Here is an 8,845-nt window from a genome sequence, read left to right as displayed (position 1 = left end):
CAAGAGTCCAGAACCATAAGTGACCCTACTACCGACAAACATCCTCCACCCACCCCTGGGGCTTCAGATGTTTCCAAAACCTGCGGTGGGCATCCTACTTGCAGGCCCAAGCCTGGAGGCTTGGGGTTCGGGTGCCCCCGAGTTCTGCTTGCCCTCAGCCATAAGACCCTAGGAGAAAGCGAGGGAGGAGACTCCCATTTCCAAAAACTGGGAGTCGAGACAAGAGGCCGAGATACTGTTGCTGCAAAGTAGTTGTACTCTGGTAGTGCTTGAATGCCCTACAGGAGATCATGGCCCCTGTTGTGCCCGATGCCACACCGAGACCATAAGCTATAGCCCCTGCTCAGAAGAATTTACACCTGAGTGGACAAATCGGGCAAAATCCAGAAGAAAGGAGGCGTTACGGAGAAGCAAGTAACTTCCCCCCAAACTGAGGATGAACTCCAGACCTTAACTGAGCTCTTTAGCCACCAGACAACTTGACACCCTGCCTTTCCCCTTAGTTGTTCCAGCTTGTTGCAGTCACTCATTCTGACTTGTCTTTAACCAAGACCTGCGGGTTTGTGAGCAGCGGTGCTATGCTCTGTATAATAAATCTGTCAAGCACTGACGTAGCTTGGTCTCTAATTGAGAGCCCTGCGTTGCTGAACTACAACAACGACACGGACGCTGTTTGCACAGTCCGGGTGGGTTGTCAGGATTGTTCATCCGAGCCACAGAGTTCAGACATGGGCTTTCTCCATGCCTGCAAAGCCAGGCCTCTGTGACTTTATTTTATGCATCCATTCTTTCCCTGTTAGCTCTCCGCAGCCCAATCAGCAGTCCTCATAATCTCTGCTCATCCACAGCTAAATCCCTCGATTGCCCCGTGAAGAAAAACTAAGTCACTGTTAAAAAAAAAAAAAGGAAGAAGAAATAAGGCGGCTCTGGTTTTAGGGTTAGGTCAGCTATACTTGCAATGAAGTCCAAGCACGGGTGCAATGGAAATCAGCATCTTTCCAGGTTATAAGAGGGATTCAATGAGCAGCTACACCCGTGTTTCTATACTTGAGACCTCAGGCCTGGTGACACATGAATAGAGGGAGGGTATTTTACATGTCCCAAGGGCTTTCAAAGGCTGTTTAATTGTCCTCCTTCTACACCACTTTTCCTTTGCAGTATTGTTAGCGTTATCAACAATTCCCATGCTCTATACCACCGTGCAGGAAAATAATCCAGCACCTGGCATTGGACTTGTATCCTGTCTGAAATGGCTTCAATTGAACAATTAGGTCTGCATCTACTGTATGGCACCATAAACGCTGTTCTGGGAAGGAAACCTGGAGCAATTGTACAATTGATGGGGGAAGCATCAGCCACTCTCGGTGAAATAGTTAGCTGTTGGCAGATTTGTTGTCCGTGCTCCGGGTTTGGGACCTGTCTGGGGATGGAGCGTGCAGATACTCCCTCTGCTGGTCATAGGACAAATCCCAGCCAGTATTTAACACCGCAAGGCAAAGTCATGGGGCACTGTCTTTCCAGAGCTCTAAGCAATAGATATTCATCTGATGGCAAGCAGCTGTCCTGGATGGGAGCCTCCTATTTAGAAACCACTGAACCAGTACAATATTCTCTAGGAAATGGGCCCTGGACATAACCCTAGAGCACGGTGCCTTGCCAAATCCAGAGGGCCCCTAATCCAATACAGCTGGAGTCTGACTCCTGGGGTGGGCCAGACGAAGAGTCCCCCAGCTCTGAGTTAGGGCAGGCTTAATCTTGTGGCTTGTCCCGTGACAGTCCAGGAACAAGGGCAGGGGGGGCATCGGCATCTCTTCCTAACAGGGGTTTGGTGAGATTATAGCTCTGGGCCGGCTTCCACGCCACCGGGTAAACCGGGAAGGGAGCATGCACTGCACCTGGGAAAGCGCGGCTGCAGCTGCTGGTGCTTCCCCGGGAGGTGAGGAAGTCGCTCTGCCGAAGGAGCCGCTGAAGCAAAGGGAGTTTAGCATTGCAACATGGGACAGAAACCTCATTCCCTTGGCAGGACACAGAAGCAAGTCCCAGTGCTCGTAGCAGTATAGGTAGGGCCCCATGAGGCCTGGCTTCCAGCCTTCCTATTTTCTCCTCCCACCAAGCCAGCGTCCGTTCCTATTAACATCCGCAGGACTTTTGCCATGAGAAGGGCCCAGCATTTCTTCACAGAAATTTCTGTACTTCTTTAGTTCTTGACCCAGTTCTTTAATCCTTTTTTTTTTTAACCCTAACTTCTTTCCAGTGAGGGTTGCCAAAATCTGCAATGGGCTCCCAAGGGAGGTGATGCTCTCCCCTACCCTGGGGGTCTTTAAGAGGAGGCTGGACATGCACCTGGCTGGGATCATCTGACCCCAGTGCTTTTTCCTGTCTGGGGCAGGGGGTCGGACTCAATGATCTACTGAGGTCCCTTCGGACCCTAATATCTATGAATCTATGAATAACAGTCGAAACTTTGGGTGTGTTAGTTTTTGCAGGACTCTGAGTCTGGACTTTTTGGAGCTGATGAGTGTGGTGTGATGGGAACCTGTCTGCGTTCAGCTCTGACCTTCATTTTGCAGGACACACCGAACTCATGCTCCGGCTTGCCCAAGACAAGCCTCTTGAATTCCCAGGCTGGTCAGGAATTTTCCGAGGAATCTTTTGCTGAGAAGTGGTGGTGCATCGATACCAAACTGCTCTGCAGAAATGTCTCTGTCCTGCAGAAACTTGGATCAAACCCCATCGGGGTTTCACACCAGCTCACCTGGCGGGATGCTTGGGGAGCCTGCACTTTCAAAATCTGCAGCTCCAGGGCCAGGGACCCTATGGCTTCCAGCCTTGGTGGCTCTGGGACAACCCCAGGGCTCCCAGGTTTGCTGCTGCACTGCTGGGAACGTAGGATCCCTGCGAGTCCGGGCTCTCTAGCAAGGACCTGGATGCCCTGAGAGTTGCAGCCTAAACCTGGCTGTGAAACTAGTTGCTTGGCAGCTCCAGTGCCGGATTTAGGCTTAAACTACTTAAGCTACAGCTTAGGGCCTCTAAATAAGAAGAAAAAAACTGGACATTTTTGTTCTAATATGACAAAAATATACATCTATATGGCTTCACAGTTATTATTCCTATTAAGTTCATAAATTGGTGCAGAAATAACAATAATTCATCTTAAAATTTCACAAAAATCTATTTTCATGGATTCCAGGATTATTTTTATCCTATGGGGCCTCTTAAGCTGGACATAGTTTAGGGCTTCAGCATGTCAGTCTGGCACCGGGCAGCTCGGAGACAAGCTGGGACTCTCCCTGGCCCTATGCTATGAAGTCCTCCAGGCTCCCAGATGTTCTCACCTGGGACAGGGGACCCCAGTGGAGTGCCCTCATTTTCTGAGCTCCCCGCTGTGGAGCTGGGAGCCCCATTTCCCAAGTGTTGAGGCTCCTAGCTCAGCTGTGTGTCCCAGTTTCCCAGCCTGCCCTTAGCCTGTGGAGCTCTGGAAGGCAAAACAGAGCTGGATATCTGCGAACTTGAGCTCTGGAGCACAATCTCATTTCAAAATGTTCCAAATGAGCCATTTTGGAATCCTTTATTTTTTTTTTTCTTTTTTTTCCCCTTTCCTACAGGAAATTTCTATATTGCTGCACTTGGTTCCATTGTAGAGCAGTTTTGTTTTTCCCTCCAGAATTTCCTATGGGACAGAAATTCCACCTTGTAATTGGCTCCATTTCAGACAGCAGCTCTGCCAGGAAAGGCATCTGATGCCTTGTTGAAGGACTGTCGCTGAGAAGCCACCAGGAAACCTCGCAGGGTTTTCAGCTGCAAACAAGTCTCACCGACTAACTTGCTCCCATAAAGCAAAGGTTTCTACACTGGCATCTGCCAGCTTGACTGGGGGACCTGCAGGTGCGTGATCAGGACCCGCACATGGTTCGGACTCTACAGAGGAGAGCAGTTCTGGTCTGTGTAGGGTCAACCAAGCCCACCTGTAGATAAGAGCTTGCAGGAGGGACTCTGCCCAGTCTAAAATGCCAACAGACCACGTTTAGCTTCTCTCATTCCTTGGAGTCTCACACCAGCAAAGACTCCCTCACCTAAACAAGGGTGACTGGGCCACAAAGTTTGCCTAAAACTTTTTTTCCAGCTACTCAGTTGGTCTAATAAAAGATATCACTCAAAGAACCTTGCCTGCCTATGACCTTAGACCAACACGGCTACAACCAAAACCCAGCAACAGACCTTGGACTCACACCAGGGGTGACTTCAGACGTGGGGAGGGTGCACCTCAGGACTTTTGCTGTTCTCTAAGACCAGTAGTTCTCCAGTGCTTCTGAGAGTGAAGTCATTGTAGTTAAGTAATTCCCTTGTTGGCCTAAACTCAATGTGCAGAGAGCCCACAACAGAGGCAAAGCTATGGGAGAATAAGTAACCATGACTGGGAACCTCACTGAATGACTCTGGGGCAGATCGGCAGCATTGCCTTACTTTCCAGGGGAGGGTTTCAGACAACAAGTGTTAGCTTGGGCATGCAACGGAGAGAGCCAAAGCAAAACCACTTGGGCATGCAATGGAGCTTGGGCGTGCAAGGCATGCTCTCTCCATTGCATGCCTATGCAAGTATGCTTTACCCCAATCTTGTTGTCTTGGAAGTACTTGGGAGACAGAACTGTTGCCATTTGCCAAAGGTTGGCGTCCTGCATGGTGAATTATGGACTACTGGGGTTATTCAGTACTTCTGACCAAAGCAACCAAGAGCTGGTTCAGAAGGAGAATGTAGGCCCAGCTCCTTCTACCAGTCTTACCCTTGGGCCGGCCTGCCTTCCCACGGAGGACAGCAAGAAGCCCATGTCTCCCCACCTCACCTCCCATGACCAACCATCCAGCCTGTAGAGCAGGTGCCTAGGATAAGGGGGAATCAAATTCTTCTCCTTTTGCCTGATTTGATCCTGCATCTCCTGCCCCCACTGTCCATAATGGGGCAAGCCTGTCCCTTACTGAAACTAGTCTACTTTGCATCCAATAATTAAATATACATTGGGCCACAGGGCTGTGAAGAAAGGAGCCGAAGGCTTCCCCAGAAGTAGCGGAGCCCCACTTTTGGAGGGGCAGGGCTTGGGACCTCGCCATTTCCTGCTGCCCGTTGGCTAACTTGTGTGGCAAAGTGTTGGCTGGTGGGAATTCAGTTCACAGGAGCACAACTGAGCTCTGCCCAGGGTCATTTGGGAGCTTAAATGGAGGTAGTGACTTCCAGTAGGTGACATGGCATCTACAAGTTAGTTGCTGCAATATAATGCTGGATGGGCATCTGGCCAGGGTCATCTGACCCCAGCACGCTTTCCTGCCAAGGCAGGGGGTCGGATCCGATGACCTGTTGAGGTCCCTTCTGATCCTAACATCTATGAATATGGGCCGTACCTATGCAGCTTTATAATGCTCAGAGTTACAGTACTCAAGTCCCTCTAGTGAATCTACCCCTTTAAGTCGGGCACCCCGAAATGGAGCCCCCCAGATCAGCAGATAACTCATGCAGCTCTTCATAGTCAGCTCTGAAGTCGGGACACATTTCAACTTGACAGCAGCCCTATTTCCTGCTTCTCAGACAAAGAGATAGCAGGCTTGTGTGTATCAAGTGTGTATATCTACACAGGATTTTGCCTTACAAGGCACAATGGAGACTCAGTTCAGCGAAGTTGCCCAACCAATACCGAGTGCTGAGATTTCTGTTTTGGAAAAGATTGTGCACACGGGAGTTCCTTAACACAGCAAGACAGCAAGCGGCTTCCTGTTATGAAAACAGTCAACAACGTGATATTCGGCGAGCTAGCGTTCGAGGCACTGAAGGCGATCAACAGCACAGATAAAGATCTCTTGCACTAGGCACAATAGCCGAGCCCCCATCGAGGAGAAGGGTTATGACTTAGAATGACCCCTGACCCACACGCAAACACCCCCACCGTCTCAATGGGTTATTATATAGGGAAGATAAATAATCTCTTCCCCCCTTTCTATGTTTTCCAGCATTGATTAATATTTCCATAGAAAGGGATATGAATGTTTCGCACCATTTTTTAAATTATTTTTGCAGGTCTTTTTAGGCCGTGATAGATTAAATCACGGAATATGTTTATGTAAAATTTCCCTTCTATTCACAGTCCCCACATTTCAATACGGCAGCTGTGGAAGTCATTCAGCCTGGCCCTACATTCACCTCCTCTATCTGAAATAAACTCCCAGAGCTAGAGAGAAAACACCGGCAAATCTTTTCACCCTTCCTTGACCTTCGTAATGGAAACTCTCTACCCCTGGGGCTGCCTTTTATTATGTGCAAACTGTACTTAGCACAGGAGGGCTTTGACCCCCTGATTGGGATGCCTGGTGTGACTGGAATACAAATCCCATCCAGCAGTACTTCCACAGATAGAGACTTGTTTGAAGGTGCAGCTTCCCTTTGGAAAGCAACTACCGAATTGCCAGTGCAGGGCTCCTTCTTAATTGCCACTTGGCTAGCAAATGTATTCTCCTTGCAAGGGAAGGGATTGTTTCTCCTCTTGCTTCCAGCTTGTCAGCCTCACCCTAGGAGCTGGAGGCATATCTATGTTCGGACTGGAAAATCCCCGATCATCCACTCCTGTTGGCATGCTCTAAACCCAGAATAAAGATGCCGGAGCCAGTCCTCGATCAGCTCAAGCATCCAGAAGTCAAGGTCTCCAGAAAGATGTCCCTTCAGAGGTGGTGCAATCACCTGCCTTGGAAATTTTCAAGAGGAGATCGGACGGTCACCTTGCTGGGGTCACTGGACCCCCAGTTATCTTTCCTGCTTGGTGCAGGGGGCTGGACCCGATGATCTTCCAAGGTCCCTTCTGGCCTTAAAATCTATGAATCTATGCCCTGGAGTGGCCTCATCCATATATTCCCAGGTTTGGAGAGGTGGGAAGCAGGGCCAGTCCAGTCATTAGGCGAACTAGGCGGTCAGCAAAATTTGGGGGGCGCCAAAATTATACGCAGAATGAAATAACAGGAACATCCTTCAAAATAACAGCCCTGGCCGGCGGCGGCTCCACCCTGGTCTAAGACCTTTGGTTCCTTAAGGGGAGAAAGACTTCCGAAAAGATCTCAGAGGAAAGATCACGCGAATCGTGACTCCTACCTTTTCAACTCTCAAGCGGACTTATGACAAGAGCATAGCGCTGGCAACGTTATCCTAATTTTGCTATTGGAAGTGGTGGGGGCACCGAGGTACACAGTTCGCCTGGGGTGCCAATGACCCTTGGACTGGCCCAGGTGGGAAGGGCATGCACAGGGGCATCATGGCTGGAACATTGTATTGCCACACTGCAGACATGCCCTGAGCGTCAAGCAGGTCCTTTCCCTCTCGTGCTTGTGCACAAATAGCAGTCATCCAGGAGGTTACCTTCTCCCCTCAGGCTCACCTGTGCCCTCATGTTGCTCTTGCTGCACCAGCTGTTACTTGGGGTTTGCATTTACCTGGAACTAATAAAGCCCCCCATGATCCTGTGGCCTCCCAGCCACCCCCAGGCACTAGCAGATCCCAGACAACTATCTACCTTGCACTAAATCCTAGGGAAGAGTAGGAAGATGCAATTCCCTCTGCGCTTTGTGATGGTTAACTTATAGGACCCTGGTTCCTGTAGTGGATTGCCACCCCGAATCAGGGGCCCGCACAGTATGTAGGACTGTCGGGCACCTCCGAAAGGGACCCATAGCAGGCAGCAAGTTGAGCAGAAACTAGCTAACAGGAAATACTGAGGACGGGAGCGTGGCTTAACTGTCCCTTTCCAAAAATGGGCAAGGATCCCTCCTTCCTTTAACAGTGAGCTACAGGAGAAGGAGCTAGCACCCCCTCCCCATCTATACAATATGTCAGTGCTTGGAAAACTACGTTCAGTCTGAGGAAGTTCAGCTTCCCCCCTCCCACGAGAAGACCCCAACCACCTTCCTGGCGGAGGGGCTGGAGTGGATGCAGCTTCCACCCTCCCCGCTAAAGCCGCACCAGAGCGTAAAAGAGCATTCAAGATTCACTGGGCCAAAGACAGAGGCCGTGAAGCTGTAGGTCAATGGCTAGGGCTGCACAAGGCGGGGTTGGGGGAAGGACAATTTGTGGTGGGGAGGAGATGTGGCTTGGAGAACGGTTTATGCATCAAATATGAAACCAGCATTGGATGCAAAGACTAAAGGGCCCTCGGCACAGGGGTCAGAGCCCCGGACTCCCCACCTCCACCTTTCCAAATGAAGGCCCTAATCACTGGGCTATGCATGACGCTCCTGGTCTTCCCCTCCAGCCCAATGCATCTTGAACTACTTGTTGCCAAATGGCTCAGCTTCAACAGGGGTAGTGGAAGGTGCCCTCCCCTCCAGGAGAGCCTATACCCAGGTGATTAGGGCTCTCTCCTGGGAGTGCACGGGTTGCAAAGAACCTACAATCCAGGTCTCCTTCTTCCTGGGAGCGGGCGCTGACGTACTGTATAGAAGAGAGGGGAGGGAGCTGCATCATTCAACACAGTGTGCCTCTACCTGGCCCTAGCATCTGCTGACACAAAATCTTTCTGGTGAAGTCCTGGGTGCCTCGGGAGCTGGGCAAGGGGTTTTGAAGACTGCACCTTGGGACTTAGGTGCCTAAATTGTGACAAAGGATGCATCAAAGTGACGTTCCCAAGGTCACACAGGAAGCCTGTGGCAGAGCAGAGAATGGTCCCTTGCCTGTCTAGAGATCCAAGTTACTGCCCCGTCACCGGAGTATCCTTCCTCCCCAAGCAAAGCTCTGCCTAAGCCTAGCTGTCTCCTGGTTAGGTTGTACCTCCCTGCCCCTCTCAGTCATCTGTCTGCCCTTTGCCGGCCCCCCCCCCCC

This window comes from Gavialis gangeticus, unplaced genomic scaffold (genome assembly GCF_001723915.1).
Source record: "Gavialis gangeticus isolate Ggan-Ray unplaced genomic scaffold, GavGan_comp1, whole genome shotgun sequence".
NCBI lineage: Eukaryota > Metazoa > Chordata > Crocodylia > Gavialidae > Gavialis > Gavialis gangeticus.
This window is presented reverse-complemented; position numbering follows the sequence as displayed.